This window comes from Oncorhynchus masou, chromosome 32, assembly GCF_036934945.1.
Source record: "Oncorhynchus masou masou isolate Uvic2021 chromosome 32, UVic_Omas_1.1, whole genome shotgun sequence".
Taxonomy (NCBI): domain Eukaryota; kingdom Metazoa; phylum Chordata; class Actinopteri; order Salmoniformes; family Salmonidae; genus Oncorhynchus; species Oncorhynchus masou.
This window is the reverse complement of record NC_088243.1, coordinates 58769745-58786576: the sequence shown is the minus strand read 5'-3', so window position 1 is coordinate 58786576 and position 16832 is coordinate 58769745. Positions and strand designations below refer to the sequence as shown.

The 16832-nt window shown below is 45.6% G+C and overlaps 1 long non-coding RNA gene across 1 annotated transcript in view; it reads right to left on the bottom strand.

The window, feature by feature from the left end:
• The window catches only part of LOC135526330 (uncharacterized), a 137376-nt gene that overhangs the window by 108245 nt on the left and 12299 nt on the right, over positions 1–16832 (bottom strand). Inside the window, exon 2 of the long non-coding RNA XR_010453284.1 lies at positions 4700–4819. This is a non-coding gene — a long non-coding RNA (uncharacterized LOC135526330). The remainder of the gene's footprint in view (positions 1–4699; positions 4820–16832) is intronic.

Below are 16832 nucleotides of genomic sequence, written 5' to 3'. Positions count from 1 at the left end.
GGTGTACCTGTGGATGAATTTCAATGCCTACCTTCAAACTCAGTGCCTCTTTGCTTGACATCATGGGAAAATCAAAAGAAATCAGCCAAGACCTCAGAAAAAAAGACCTCCACAAGTCATCAAGTCATCCGCTCATCCTTGCGAGAAATTTCCAAATGCCTGAAGGTACCACGTTCATCTGTACAAACAATAGTATGCAAGTATAAACACCATGGGACCACGCAGCTGTCATACTGCTCAGGAAGGAGACGCGTTCTGTCTCCTAGAGATGAACGTACTCTGGTGCGAAAAGTGCAAATCAATCCCAGAACAGCAGCAAAGGACCTTGCGAAGATGCTGGTGGAAACAAGTACGGAAGTTTCTATATCCACAGTAAAACAAGTCCTATATCGATAGACCCTGAAAGGCCGCTCAGCAAGGAAGAAGCCACTGCTCCAAAACCGCCATAAAAAAAGCCAGACTATGGTTTGCAACTGCACACGGGGACAAAGATCTTACTTTTTGGAGGAATTTCCTCTGGCCTGATGAAACAAAAATAAAACCGTTTGGCCATAATGACCATCATTATGTTTGCAGGAAAAAGGGGAACGCTTGCAAGCCGAAGAACACCATCCCAACCGTGAAGAACGGGGGTGGTAGCATCATGTTGTGGGGGTTCTTTGCTGCAGGAGGGACTGGTGCACTTCACAAAATAGATGGCATCATAAGGTAGGAAAATTAAATGTATATATTGAAGCAACATCTCAAGACATCAGTCAGGAAGTTAAAGCTTGGTCGCAAATGGGTCTTTCAAATGGACAATGACCCCAAGCATACTTCCAAAGTCACGGTATTGGAGTGGCCATCACAAAGCCTTGACCTCTATCCAATAGAAAATTTGTGGGCAGAACTGAAAAAGCGTGTACGAGCAAGGAGGCCTACAAACCTAACTCAGTTACACCAGCTGTCAGGAGGAATGGGCCAAAATTCACCCAACTTATTATAGGAAGCTTGTGGAAGGCTACCCAAACGTTTGATTCAAGTTACACAATTTAAAGGCAATGCTAGCTACCAAATACTAATTGAGTGTATGTAAACTTCTGACCCACTGGGAATGTGATGAAAGAAATAAAAGCTGAAATAAATCATTGTCTCTACTATTATTCTGACACTTCACATTCTTAAAATAAAGTGGTGATCCTAACTGACCAAGTGTCAGGAATTGTGAAAAACTGAGTTTAAATGTATTTGGCTAAGGTGTATGTAAACTTCCGACTTGAAATGTATGTGTAAATTTATTTTACTAACACTTGCGCACAGTGTGGTCAACATTTTAGGGGTAGGTTTAGTGTTGGGGTTTTGGGGTTAAGTTTAGGTTATTGTTCGGTAAAGGGTTAGGGAAAATTGGATTTTGAATAGGAATCAATTGTTTGGTCCCCACAAGGATAGTAAAACCAATGTGTGTGTGCGTGTGTGTGTGTGCAAGCGTGTGTGCGTGTGTGTGTAATGCACAATGAAGGACGATTCACACAACTATATTGTTCTCATCAGTGCCCATGTCAAAATCCATGTCCTTCTACCCTCAAACAAAAGACCATCAACACTCTTTCTGATAGTTTTTTTTCTAGGTTTGGAAGTTTAACTGTCTACACTCTTCCAAAAGGGTTCTTCGAGCTGCCCCCATGTATAACCCCTTTTGGGTTCCATGCAGGACCCTCTGTAGAAAGGGTTCTACATGGAACCCAAAAGGGTTCTACTTGCAACCAAAAATGGTTATTCAAAGGATTCTTCTATGGGGACAGCTGAATAACACTTTAAAGTTCTATACAGAACCTTTTTTTCTAAGACAATCTCATATTAATGGTGGTGGGAAACCACAAGAAGAAAAACATAGCCAGAGAAAAGAGAGACATGGGGGTGGAAATTCAGGAAAATATGTATGAGTCTGCAGTATATGGCATGGCAGAGGTTCTTTATGTTGACCTCCATAACCCTGACAACCATACAGCATTAAATACCACGGATCCTTCTAAAGGGCTCTAGCCAATCATAGCTGACCTCCAGTCTCAGATCAATGACCAACCAACAAAGAGAACCAAGCTATCGTTCAGACTGGCTTCGAAAACAAAGTTGTCTGTTTAGTTCTAATCATCTTCAAAGCTATTCTACCAGAGCTCAACATTCCTCTGGTTCCTTTCATTTATAAAACCATTTTGTTTTGTCACTTGCCACTAATCATCTATCAGAACAAAACATTGAATTGGTTGTTGAAAAACACAACCGAGGGCAAGGAAGTAGTCATTGTTTTTGAAAGAGAGAGAGAGATGCTACGGTGTTCACTGTACACCATCTTGGCAATAGTGTCAAGAAGTGGCGCTCTCATGGAGAAGCAGCGATGGGGGGCTGAGCCAGTCCAGATGCCCGCAGACAGACCACCTTGCCTGGGAGAAATTGCCCGAGCTGTCTGGTGCTTCTGAAAGCGCTCTCCATCACCACACACACACACACACACACACACACTCCACCCTCCCTCTGCCATCTGTGAACACACACAGCACTACCAGCACCCACCAACCAGCAGAGGCCAAGAGACAGGCAGCCACGTTAGCATCATGGCTAGGACCGTAACGCTGCTGACTGCTGACACACATTAAAACTAAGCGGCGAGTATGAGAGAGAGAGAGAGAGAGTAAGGAGGAAAGGAAGGGAGGGAGAGTTGCTGAGCCAGATGGTTGTCCTAAGAGCTAAAGATTGAGATGCCAGCCAGGCAGGGAATTATTTTTGTCCTTCAGGCAGGCGGGATGAAGATGGCCTTCGGGGTCCGCTCTGGTGCTGCCATGTGTGGTGCTACTGTGTGTGTGTTTTGGAGGGACGTGTCTTTTGTGGTGTGTGTAGGCTACCTGTGTGCCTCTTTGCTTGTGTGTGTGTGTGTGTGTGTGTGTGTGTGGCATAGCGTGTTGCGTGTAGGTTAAGCCCTCTCTTGTGGCGGCGCAGCCCTGCACTTGCATCAATTACAGTGGATGGCAGTGACAGCTGAAATCACAGTGCTGTAACTGTGATTACCCCATGGCTCTGTCATGGAAACCAGCACGCCACCTATTCCAGGTTCAGCAGCACTCTGACTGTACCTCGGCAGCCTGCTGTCAGGGCAAAGTGGCCAGGAGGGAGGCTGAGGTGAGAGTCAGAGGGGGAAGGATAGGCAAGGACAAGGGGGGTGGAGGGGGGTAAATCGGGCCACCACCATACACACAGGTAAGTGTCCATACACACACACACACACACACACACGCTCTCCTGCTGCTCTCTGATAAAGGTAGCTGCATCAAGCACCAGTGTTATTATAGTCATAATAACGGACGATTGGGGGAAATTGAACCAAACCTCTTATGTAGTGTTTTATCCTGCCTCTAGTAAGCATGAAGCACATGCAAACCGATTTCATTGTCAGTAACTTCTATCATCTTAATGGCAAAACATAATCACAAGTTCCTATTTAGCCTACTCTGGAACCCTGCCCTCATCAATAATATTGCTAATCATTGTTTGTATTGCAGCTGTGATACCACTGGACAGTGACACAAATCTAATGTGCTGAAGCCATTGAATCGATTGGTGATTCCAACTCGGAACCGCCATTAAAAATGTAACGATTCGTCTGGGCCAGGCCAATGCATTCCGTGATCACGTCAGGGAATCGAGACCGTGCAGATTTGCTCATAGAGGATGGAGTCGCACAGATAAGCTGCACAGACACACACACTCGCAGACGCACGCACACACACGGCTCATAAGCTGTAACCCATCCAATATGCAGAACTGTCAGGCAGCGCTTGGGGAGGCCATGCTAGACAGCGCAGTTAATCCTGCACGCTACCATCTATCCAATCCCAGTCCTCCCTGGCCCAACCCGTACTATTGGACCAATCCGGTGCACCAGACACAGCCCCATCCCAACCCCCCATCGCCACACACACACACATTTAAAGCATCCGATCCAGCTGTGATTATTGGCCAGGAGCCAAGCTGTCTGTCTGGCCGGGGTGTGGCATGCATGGCAGGGAAGTGTGTGTGTGTGTGTGTGTGTGTGTGTGTGTGTGTGTGTGTGTGTGTGTGTGTGTGTGTGTGTGTGCGTGCTTGCTTGCCTGTGCCTGTGCCTGTGCCTGTGCCTGTGCCTGTGCCTGTGCCTGTGCCTGTGCCTGTGTATGCACACATCCACGTCTGTGTGTGTCTGTGTGTGTGGCAGGGGGTGGGATGGCGTTCCCTGGTACAAATAGAGCAACATCTGAACTCTGGTAGTAGATAGTGCCTCGGCAGCACGCGAGACAGACAGAGAGGGAGGGAGGCACGGAGAGAGACGGGGTTACTATGCCAGTGTGTGAGAGAGAGAGTGAGTGAGCGTGACTCTGGAGATTAGAAGAGGAGCAGCCAGCTGATGAATCATCCTCAGCTCACAAACCTCTCTTGGCCCAGATCACAGAGATAGATAAAATAGAAAGGCAGACTTACACTCTGTAATACTCAGACTGGGATACATCCACTTTGATCTCAGATTCTAGGTTTGAGTACTAGGAGGTCTACTCTGACAATGGCAGTTTGATTATACGTGGGATAGATGGAGGATTGCCCTGCTCCAATATAACACACGTAAATGTACACGCACACACACACAAACATGGACACACACTTCTAAGATGAGGCTGATGTATGAGTGGGGACTTACCTGTGGTTCAACAGGAGTAGCCGGCCCCAGAGCCAACTCTTAGGAGTGATATCCAGTTGAAGGGTCACAAGCCAGGTGAGGGGTCATACTCAAACCAGGAAGCAGAGGAAATAGAGATTTCTGAAATAGAAACAAAGCATATACTTAACACATAATACCTGCATTCGTTTTATTTCTAAACAAATATACCTCTCCTTATTTCCTTACGTATATTGGCACCATAGGTTTTTCATATATTCTGTCAACAGTACTCGCTCCTTTAAATGTGTGATGAAAGGTCATGGCTGAGTGTGAATAAGTACTTACCCCTTTTTTCTGATTGTTTTTTGTCATGTCGGACATTTCACTCCACTTCTATCCCCTCATTTGGCGCCAAACACATATTGCAAATGTTTGTACACGTTGCTAGCGTGTACAACACAGGAGGTTGGTAACACCTTTATTGGGGAGGACGGGCTCGTGGTATTTGGCTGTAGCGGAATAGGTGTAAAAGTATCAAATACATCAAACACATGGTTTCCAGGTGTTTGATGCCCTTCTATTCCCCACGTTCCAGCCATTATTATGAGCTTTCCTCCCCTCAGCAGCCTCCACTGGTGTACAAGCACATTCCCAGAGCAAAAAATGTCCCACGGTAAGAACAAGATCAGACATGAGAACAACGTTTAATCTTTTTTATTTAGAAGTTAAGTTACATTGTATCGCCGACCTAATCACCCCCGACCTACTCACCCCGACCTACTCACCCCCGACCTACTCACCACCTTGGATTGTTTGTGGACGTATCAGGAAAGCATGCGCTGGCCATGTCCACAAGTTATCCAGCCAGTACACACACGCCCAGTAAGAACGTTCTATGTTGAGGCCATTGATATGAAAACTACTGAGAATGATTTATTATAAAGTGACATAATATTTTTGGATGAAATAACTGTTTATTAGCATTTTGGATTATTCCAGTGTTAGGGGTTGGTATTTTAGTGTACTGAGTTTGTATAGAACCTGCTCAATGCATTTTTGGAATGAATGACTGGTAAATAAAAGTATTGGATTGTCTGGTCTCTAAGCCACCACTCCATGCTTTCACTCCAGACTAAGGCTTCACAATATGGTGAGGCTACTTTTTCTATAACATAAATACTTATTGATATCTGTCAAAGCGAAGGGGGCTTACTTTTTTAAATTTGTGTTTTTTTTGTTTGTTCCTGGAGTACTCCTTTTCTTGTCTGGAGTTGTCAGGGTCATCTTTATTGTATTAATACAATGACAAATAGATGGTTTTCAATGGTTTAGAGGGGGGAAACAGGCGCATACACAAACACACAAACAACTCTCTTACTAAAGCTGAGAGTGTGCTGCTCTGTGTTTATTTGTCTAAAAGGGTTAAAGGCATAATGGTGTTTAATCCCCCTGGGTCTCCCCCCGCCACACACACACACACACACACACACACACACACACACACACACACACACACACACACACACACACACACACACACACACACACACACACACACACACACACACACACACACACACACACACACACACACACACACACACACACACACACACACACCAGCTCTAAAGACAAAGACATTTCCCTCAGCAATCAGCTGTCGAAGTCCCCTGGCTTTCCTATTCTGATTGCCAGCCCATTGTCATATTGCCTATCGACTTGTTAGATTAAACAACATTTCACATGTCAATTAAATGAGTGTTGCCCTGGTGATTAGCAAATCCCACTAATTGTCTCCTCCTCCTCCCTCCTCCTCCTCCTCCTCCTCCTCTCCCAGACATTTTCCACATGGAGGAGCAGGAAATGGTCTTTTGTCCTGACGGGCCCCAGTAGACATGTCAAAGATGTCTCCTCTCTTCCTCAGAATCCCCCTCTCTCCCTGTTTAGGGTATAGAGAAGAGGGCGGTATTAGGAGGGGGGTAGGTTCATACATAGGAGGATATAGGATCCAGTTTACAGGAGAGCCCTCCCCACTTTGCTTGGGTAGTCCATTGACATGGTGCTGTGAGAATGCAAACATTCAGTACTAGCCAGCCAGCCAGACTACACACACTCGTCCTCCCACACGTGCAGCCCGGGCTGATAATTACCCAAGCAGCCTCTGGAGACCCCAACGCCTACAAGGGGCCCCTAACCACTTTAGACAAGGGCCACGGCACTCCCAAGACCCTCCCTCTTTGTCTCTTTCTCACTGGCCATGCTTAGCTTAATGAATTTGATCTCCGGATCATCGTCCCATTTGTTCCATCTTATCCCAAGAGGTGTCTGGGAAATGCTAAGTTGGGCCAGGAAGCATCTTTTGAAGTGTCACTTGAAAAACTAGGCGTAACTGGTAATTTTCCTTTAACGACAGGGAAAATTTGTATTGCAAAGTTATGCCTTCTTAATACAGCAACATTTTGCATGTGGAAGTAACTCAAAAGTAGAGGACAAAACAGTCGCTGGGAGATTCTACACACCCTCAAGATTCTGATTATCTTGACATTCCTCTTATCTTGATATTATCTGAAAATCTTCAACACAAAAGACAACAATCCGGTCCCTCAATAAACTCCAGAAAAAACGTCCCTCTCCTCCTCCAGTCCTCCCGTCTTAAGGAGCCGCCCAATCATCCCTCGTCACAATTAACGACAGCGGACAGCAGCTCCAAACACTGGGGTGACATCTTAAACCAGTCCTCAATGGTCCCAATGCCCAGGCCCTCCCTAGTTCCCCCCCCTGTATTCAGCACTAACCAAGCATTACACAGACCTACATTCACAACACACACAACTGCTCCCCTTCATAATGGAGGACACAACACCGGGTGGACCAGCCCAGATCCCAGACGGTTTAGTCCGCACTTTATCAGACCTTACAAAACGGCGACGCCTCATTGAGCCTACATTGACTGGTGGTTTCCTTTAAGAGCAGCACAATGAATGGGTCAGGCCTGGTCTTCCCTTTGTGCCTGGGCAGCGGACCAGAGACGACGCACCATATAGACCTTCTGGAGGAGGGATGGATGGAGAGGGGGAATGAAGGAAGAGAGGGACCCTGCCTCCTAACAGGAAAACACTCCTTACCGTTGTAATAAATAGCCTATCTAGCAACACAAATAAATACAGCACACCAAAGTAACACTTCTTAGCATGTGTCTTATACGCAACCAGGAGCCATGACTTTTCCTTTGCCATGGCCAGGCTCATTGCTCACTGAGAGATAAACTCACTAGCACACCCTACCTGCAACATTGCTAGCTCCCTTCTCTCGTCTAGTTTAACCTACATTCACAATTTGTGTTAACTAGACCAACCACCTCAGCCTCACGGCTCCATCGGTCGCGGGAGCACTACATCCGAAGGCTAACAATGCCCACCTGCAGTTTCCTTCAGCCATCGTTGAGCTAGCCACAGCACACCTTCACCATAAGGTAGCTGCTAACTAGCTAACACCTCAAGTAAGCTAACCAAACAAGCATTACTACCTGCAACACAGTAACATTGCTAGCGCCCTTCTCTTGTCTAGTTTGACCTATGTTTATTCGTGTCAACTAAACCAACTGGACAGCCCACAGGGCTCTGCAGTTGTGGAAGAATACCGACCCAAAGTCGAACTGCCCCCACGCGGTTCCCTTTGGCTAGCACTATGCTAGCTACAGCATACCTTAGCCACAAAGTAGCTGCTAGCTAGCTTACGCATTACAATGCGCACTGAAGCTAGCAAAGCGGTGAGGATTCCACTAGCTAGCTTACAGTGGCTAGCTGTCTGGAAAGCAAGCTAACCACACAAGCATTCCTACCTGCACATATGGTTGCATTAGCATGGCTAGATAACGCAGAAACCAGTTCCCCCACCTACCCTGATCATAGTATTGCTAGCTCCCATCTCTCGTTTAGTACAACTCATTTGTATGTTCACTTGTTTGTGTTGACTAGACTGACAGCACTACCTTTGGGGGATTTTCAGCCCGAATTTTAACAACACACCCACGCTGTCCCCTTTGGTTATCACTGTGCTAGCTATAGCTTACCCTTAGCTTCACAAGATGGTTGCTAGCTAGCTAACGCCTACACTAAACACATGACAATTGTGTTCATACACAGTGCTCACTTCACCTAGCTACAGGGCCGTGTTATTTCGAGAAAAGTGTCTCTCTTTGATGCCACCTGGGGGTGCCACCACACTACCTCTGGAGAGCGCGAGTCATCAGGCTTGTGGACAGCACTTTCTCATTGCGGAGAATTGAGGTGCATGTGCAGTTACTCCCTAAGGGCTGTCTATTATTACGAGGGGAAACAAGCTTCAGTTTGCTTATGAAATCACCCATTTTCCACTGGGTTTTATTTTCAAATTGTAAATGGCAACTCGACAAAAGAAAGTGTCACATACATGCGCAGAAAAACAAGACGAAGCCTTCAACTTCTCCCTTCCCCGCAGATCCGGGCCCCCTGGCAGCCCGTTGGTTTCTACATCCTGCTCCAGCCTCACAGCTGGGAGGGGGCAACAAGCTGGCCTTGGTGGACTGAAGATCCTGGCGGCGCAGCAGTCTGACAAAACTCAGGCTAGGCCCCTGAACCAGGTCAAACCTGTAGGGAAGCAGTCTTACACTAAGGAAGGTAAGAAGGGTCGGCCAACCTAGGACGCGGTCCTTGCAGCCGAGGAGGACAGTATGCAGGGCCTACGGCTCTCTCCCCTAACCTCTCTCTATGGTTTTAATGGCTGCTCCTCCTTCCCTCCTCTGAGATTATCAGCAGTGGGAAGGCAGCGCTGGGTTAAGACAAAACCCTATTCTCTGTGCAGCAGCTCACTTTTGTTACCGAGCTCACATGAGAAAATGGAGGAGTCAGACTTTTTGTTCCACCCACGTGCCTCCCTCCCTCAGGCTCTCCCCCCAGCGCCTTCTCAGGTTTTCAGCCAGTGGCAGAAGTCAGCATGTCGGCCATCCCTCCGATCTCACCAACACACAGAGCAGGACAGCAATTTGTCTTTCGCCATCCACTGTGGCCCTTTTTCCCCATGCCTATGGCCATTTGCTATATTGCCTGATGTTTTACATCATGTCGCTGTCTGCTATGTCCCGAGAGAGCCCAATTCCGGCATCTATCCAGACTGACTTAGAAGCAACGATTCTATGAAAGCCCGGGGAGCTCCCATCCCAAAACATGGTGAGCACGCCGTTTGGGGTTTGAAGATCTGACAGTCCCAGGAAAATTGGGTAATGCCGTATGGTTTCCCTCTTCATCTTAGATCTCCTCGATGACCAGTGATTCTCCAGTCGGCAGTCAGTCATCATGCAGGGCTTATACACTCTTGGAAAAGAGTGCCAACCCCAATGCATGCTCTCTGTTTTACAGTGGAGAAGTGGTGTGACTATACAGTTCCTTCCTACACTCTGTTTTCCGTGGTCCCATGCTCCTTGCAGGAGCTTTTGTACAGACAGAAGGTTCATCGGCGGTTAAGGTCCTTTAGCCTCTTTCTCGGCCTGCCAAGGCCCCGACAGCTATAGAGTTTACCATAATTGTTGTGTCATCTCTAAGGGGGGCACGTCGCTTACACCCAGTCTCTAAGCCGTTAGCTCATCCTGGGACATGTCCATTGTTCTTAAGATCCTTTCGCAGCATCTACCAGCCACTGTTTGCGCCGTGGTTTGCCCAGGGGTTTTTCCAGTTTAATGTACCTCACCCCATCCATGGCCTGGGTTGACTATTTCCCATTGTCATAAATTGGAACCTATGGCTTTTCACCTGTCGTCTTTCCTAGAAAGGTGTCCCCGTCGTTGTCCAATACGTCCTTATTTACTTGGATTATAGGAGACCTCGGGCAAGGGTGTCATGCTCTTTGCTCATTGGGCAACCATCCTCGGAAGATGGTGGACCCTTCTCTATTTGAAGATATCCTGCTGGATCCTGGGGACCATTATACTGATTTATAATGGTGACGGTGACAGCCTTCAGAGGGGACTGACCGGGCACTCTAAAGTAAGAGGAGTTTATATTTTGGGCACTGTTTTTGGGGCATATCTCATTATACTGAGCTTGTATGCGCCTTGTATTGAGCTTCCCGTCACTTTGTTATGAGGCTTTTCCCCGTTGGGTTGTCTCTGCACCATTCGGTGTATACTTAGTTTCAGGACTAATGCTAATCCCCACATGTGAGATATCGAAACAAAACATTTAAAGAGATTTTAAGGTTACCTGTGTAAACCCAGTTCTCTGATATCTGATAACCAGATGGCGGGAGAGTGGCTCTTTTTATGGAATTGATGGTCTCACCTCATTTGTCACTCTGTCTGTCTCCAACAGATGCTTTTGATAGGTACTTCAGAGAGTGCAGGAGGTCCTAGCAGACCCCAACATGTGACATGTCGAAAGTTTACATACACCTTAGCCAAGTACATTTAAACTCAGTTTTTCACAATTCCTGACATTTAATCCGAGTAAAAAAATCGCTGTCTTAGGTCAGTTAGGATCACCACAGAGGTTTACATACACTCAATTAGTATTTGGTAGCATTGCCTTCAAATTGTTTAACTTGGGTCAAACCTTTCAGGTAAGAGATCTTCTGATGAATCTGAAAATTAATCTTGACGGTTTGTACAGTTGTCTCAAATAAAACTGTGAAGGACCTCTGCATTACTCTGGACCCTAATCTCTTTCGACGAACCTATCAAGACTGTTTCAAGGACAGATCTTTTCCATCTATGTAGCATTGCAAAAATCAGAAACTTTCTGTCCAAAAATGATGCAGAAAAATTAATCCATGCTTTTGTTACTTCCAGGTTAGGCTACTGCAATGCTCTACTTTCCGGCTACCCGGATAAAGCACTAAATAAACTTCAGTTAGTGCTAAATACAGCTGCTAGAATCTTGACTAGAACCCAAAATATATCATATTACTCCAGTGCTAGCCTCCCTACACTGGCTTCTTGTTAAGGCAAGGGCTGATTTCAAGGTTTTACTGCTAACCTACAAAGCATTACATGGGCTTGCTCCTACCTATCTTTCCGATTTTGTCCTGCCGTACATACCTACACGTACGCTATGATCACAAGACGCAGGCCTCCTAATTGTCCCTAGAATTTCTAAGCAAACAGCTGGAGGCAGGGCTTTCTCCTATAGAGCTCCATGTTTATGGAATGGTCTGCCTACCCATGTGAGAGACACAGACTCGGTCTCAACCTTTAAGTCTTTACTGAAGACTCATCTCTTCAGTGGGTCATATGATTGAGTGTAGTCTGGCCCAGGAGTGTGAAGGTGAACGGAAAGGCTCTGGAGCAACGAACCGCCCTTGCTGTCTCTGCCTGGCCGGTTCCCCTCCCTCTAACCCTATTACAGGGGCCGAGTCACTGGCGCTCTTCCATGCCGTCCCTGGGAGGGGTGCGTCTCTTGAGTGGGTTGAGTCACTGACGTGATCTTCTTGTCTGGGTTGGCGCCCCCCCATTGGCTTGTGCAATGGCGGAGATCTTTGTGGGCTATACTCAGCCTTGTCTCAGGATGGTAAATTGGTGGTTGAAGATATCCCTTTAGTGGTGTGGGGGCTGTGCTTTGGCAAAGTGGGTGGGGTTATATCCTTCCTGTTTGGCCCTGTCCGGGGGTATCAGGCTGGGTTTCTGTACAGCACTTTGAGCACTTTGATGCTTTGCAGGTTAACAGTAAAACCTTGAAATCAGCTCTTGCCTTAACAGGAAGCCAGTGTAGGGAGGCTAGCACTGGAGTAATATGATATATTTTTTTGGTTCTAGTCAGGATTCTAGCAGCCGTATTTAGCACTAACTGAAGTGTATCTAGTGCTTTATCCAGGTAGCTGGAAAGTAGAGCATTGCAGTAGTCTAACCTAGAAGTAACAATGCATGGATTAATTTTTCTGCATCATTTTTGGACAGAAAGTTTCTGATTTTTGCAATGTTACGTAAATGGAAAAAAATATGTCCTTGAAGCAGTCTTGATATGTTCGTCAAAATAGAGATCAGGGTCCAGAGTAACGCCGAGGTCCTTCACAGTTTTATTTGAGACGACTGTACAAACCATCAAGATTAATTGTCAGTTTCAACAGAAGATCTCTTACCTGAAACATTTGACCCAAGTTAAACAATTTGAAGGCAATGCTACCAAATACTAACTGAGTGTATGTAAACGCAGTCTTGGCTGATTTCTTTTGATTTTCCTGTGATGTCAAGCAAAGAGGCACTGAGTTGGAAGGTATGCCTTGAAATACATCCACAGGTACACCTCCAATTGACTCAAATGATGTCAATTAGCCTATCAGAAGCTTCTAAAGCCATGACATCCTTTTCTGGAATTTCCACAGCTGTATAAAGGCACAGTGAACTTAGTGTGTGTCAACTTCTGACCCACTGGAATTGTGATACAGTGAATTATAAGTGAAATAACCTGTCTGTAAGCAATTGCTGGAAAATTACTTGTGCCATGCACAAAGTAGATGTCCTAACCTACTTGCCAAAACTAGTTTGTTAATTAACAAGAAATGTGTGGAGTGGTTGAAAAAATACTTTTAATAACTCCAACCTAAGTGTATGTAAACTTCTGTATCTCCCTCCTTACATCAGAGAACAGGAGTTATGCAAGTAACCTTAAGATTTCCCTGTTAGTCATCTTCCATGAAATCCCTCTCGCTCTATTATTCTCTCGAGAGCGTGCATGTGTGTGTGGCTGGTCAGACTGCCTGGGTGTGTTGTGAGTGTGTGTGTGTGTGTGTGTGTGTGTGTGTGTGTGTGTGTGTGTGTGTGTGTGTGTGTGTGTGTGTGTGTGTGTGTGTGTGTGTGTGTGTGTGTGTGTGTGTGTGTGTGTGTGTGTGTGTGTGTGTGTGTGTGTGTGTGTGTGTGTGAGAGAGCTTCTGTGAGTGGGTGTGTGTGAGTCTGGATGAGTGCTCTAGTCTAGTAAGTGTGCAGTGTGCACACACAGGCAGACAGAAGTGTGCGAAGTCAATCTCTCCAGTCAGACAGACTAGTTAGAGATCAGTATGAGGAGTTCACCTTAGAAGTAGTATGTTTGCGTCGATTAATCTTTAACCAGAGCAAAATAACCTGACTAATTTTTCTACTGTAAATTCTGCTATTCTAAACCAAAAGAAAAACCTGCAAATGGAAGCAAAACTGAATATACTGCAAACAGATTTAATCAAATCCACATCTGACCTGATTTTAAAGGAAGAAAGCACTTAAAGAAATCATTCATTATATAAAGTCCTTGGGACAAATGCATTCCTGATTATAGAGTCACTATAGGGTACTGTACTGTACACTACATGCAGAGTTACTAAAAAGCCCCTCAGCCCATGGCCATTACTGTGCAGTTTGGGGAGAGCAGAGAGAGCCACAACGCTGGGAGGGGGCTTAGGGAAGGGGAAAAGTGTGTTTCCATGACAACGGTGAAGTTCACCACCTGGTGAGTAGGTGGGGCAGGGGGGCTTGACTGAATCCAGGAGGGTCCCATACTCGACTGTCACTCCTATGTTTATGGACTGGGGTCTTCATAAGACAGGTTGGGTGTTGGCTGCCTGCCTGTAAATAAATAATGAAAAAAAATAGGGTCTCCGGGACAGCTTCTGGTAGTAGGATCAGCTTACTATCCCCAAATCCTAACCTTAACCATTAGAGAGAGACACACAATAATAACCTTAGATCAGTGCCTAGAGTTAACTTCACCCTACTGCACAGGGACAGGTCAGTGGGAGGAGACCAGGTCTACTATGTGAGGACCCTCTGCGGTCTTAAAGGAGAGGTGGTGTTGGACTGGCACTAATTGAAAGTGGCGAGGTGATCTGATGACACTGCGGGGATACTCTGGTTTGTCACAATGTGTTTAGGCTTGGTGTTCAAGGGTGGCTGCCCACATAGCAGAGTTAATGAATGAGCCAGCTTAACACAGAGTACTCAGGACATAGCACAGCGGAGAGCAGTGGCTGGTCTAGAGGAGAACTGAGGTGAGATGAGGAGAGAGACTTTAGTATGACCACTTTCACTGGCCTCAAACTGAGCAACAAGCTAAAGCACGCCTAGCTATCAGTCAACACTGTCTATCATCATGACTAGAAATAAATGTTTTTCTCATAATTGTACCTTATTTTTAGTTGCACAGCATCTTGAGCAGACCACTTAATAGCTGTCGAAGAGAAAATAAAAATGTAAATCTTAACCCTGGTAGCACTCTGGTTAACCCTGGTAGCACACGGTTGGAGTGTGTCAGTAACATTTTTGCTACTTTCACAAACATAATTATGGGTACAGTAGCTGGTGGTTGCATGAAAGGGCTGGGTTTTGATTAATAAATAAGTTGCAGTTGTGTCGAGGCTAGACCCCACAGCCAATGTTTACTTTTTTATTTGGGGCAATGGCAGTCAATTGCAAAACATTCTAACAGTATTCTCAACTCACTATCATATCTTTTTTTTATGTGGGTTTAGGACAGTCAATTGCTAATTAGAATGACATATTTGTTCTTATCTCACCACCAAAAATGAGATAGGTGTCCATGATGCATGTAACGCCAGAGCTTCTCGAAGTCAGGGGGCGTGGTTGACAGTGTGCACCTCATCTTTCCTGTCACATCCAACCTGGATCGATATTTGTTTTTTAATGCAAACGACAGCACTGAATCCGTGTTCCATGAGTTTTAATGCTCGGAGGGAGACGTAACAGTATTCCCTTTGAGTCAGGAATCAAAACTCCTCCATAGTGACCCGTAAATGCGTTGTCTGCAGCTTTCGGTCACATGACAGCTCGATCAGCTGTTAGATTTCACTTACCGGCATGTCAACCGAGCCAGGATAACAGTTAAATAGATTTCACTGATTCAGTCATTCATCTGTAGAATTATTTTGTATTTTCCCTGCATGCTGTCTGTTACAGTGAATTCGTAAAGTATTCAGATACCTTGACTTTTTCCACATGTTGTTACATTACAGCCTGTGTTCTTAGGGTCGTTGTCCTGTTGGAAGGTGAACCTTCATTCCCAGTCTGAGGTCATTAATGCTCTGGAGCAAGTTCTCATCAAGGTCTCTCTGTACTTTGCTCCGTTCATCTTTCCCTCGATCCTGACTAGTCTCCCAGTCCCTGCCGCTGAAAAACATCCACACATGCTGCCACCACCCTGCTTCACCGTAGGGATGGTGCCAAGTTTTCTTCAGACTTGACTCATGGCATTCAAAGAGTTTAATCTTGGTTTCATCAGACCTGAGAATCTTGTTTCTCATGGTCTGAGAGTCCTTTAGGTGCCTTTTGGCAAACTCCAAGTGGGCTGTCATGTGCTTTTTACAGAGGAGTGGCTTCCATCTGGCCACTCTACCATAAAGGCCTGATTGGAGGAGTGCTGCAGAGTCCTTCTGGATGGTTCTCTCATCTCTCATCTCATCTCCACAGAGGAACTCTGGAGCTCTGTCAGAATGACCATTGAGTTCATGGTCACCTCCCTAATCAAAGCACCTCTCCCCCGATTGCTCAGTTTGGCCGGGCAGCCAGCTCTAGGAAGAGTCTTGGTGGTTCCACTGTGTTCTTGGGGAACTTCAATGCTGTATATTTTTTTGATACCATTCCCCAGATCTGTTTCAAGGCTCTAAGGACAATTCCTTTGATCTCATGGCTTGGTTTTTGCTCTGACATGCACTGACAACTGTGGGACTTTATATTAACAGGTGTGTGCCTTTCCAAACCATGTCCAATCAATTGGATTTACCACAGGTGGACTCCAATCAAGTTGTAGAAACATCTCAAGGATGATCAATGGAAACAAGATGCAACTGAGCTCAACTTCGAGTCTCATAGCAAAGGGTCTGAATACTTATGTGCATATGTTATTTATTTTTTCGTTTTTTTATACATTTGCAAACATTTACAAAAACCTGTTTTCGCTTTGTCATTAAAGGATATTGTCTGTAGATTGATGAGGAAAATGTTTTATTTAATACATTTTAGAATAAGGGTGTAACGTAACAAAATGTGGACAAAGGGAAGGGGTCTGAATACTTTCCGAATGCAGCGTTCATAGGCAAGGAAATACACACAAAGTCTGTTTTTTACATTAATTGCGAATGACAACAGTTACTCTCTCAATTCGAAAAATCTTTCCAACACTCCCACTCAATAACCACCAAGCCTCGGTGTGAAATAGATCAT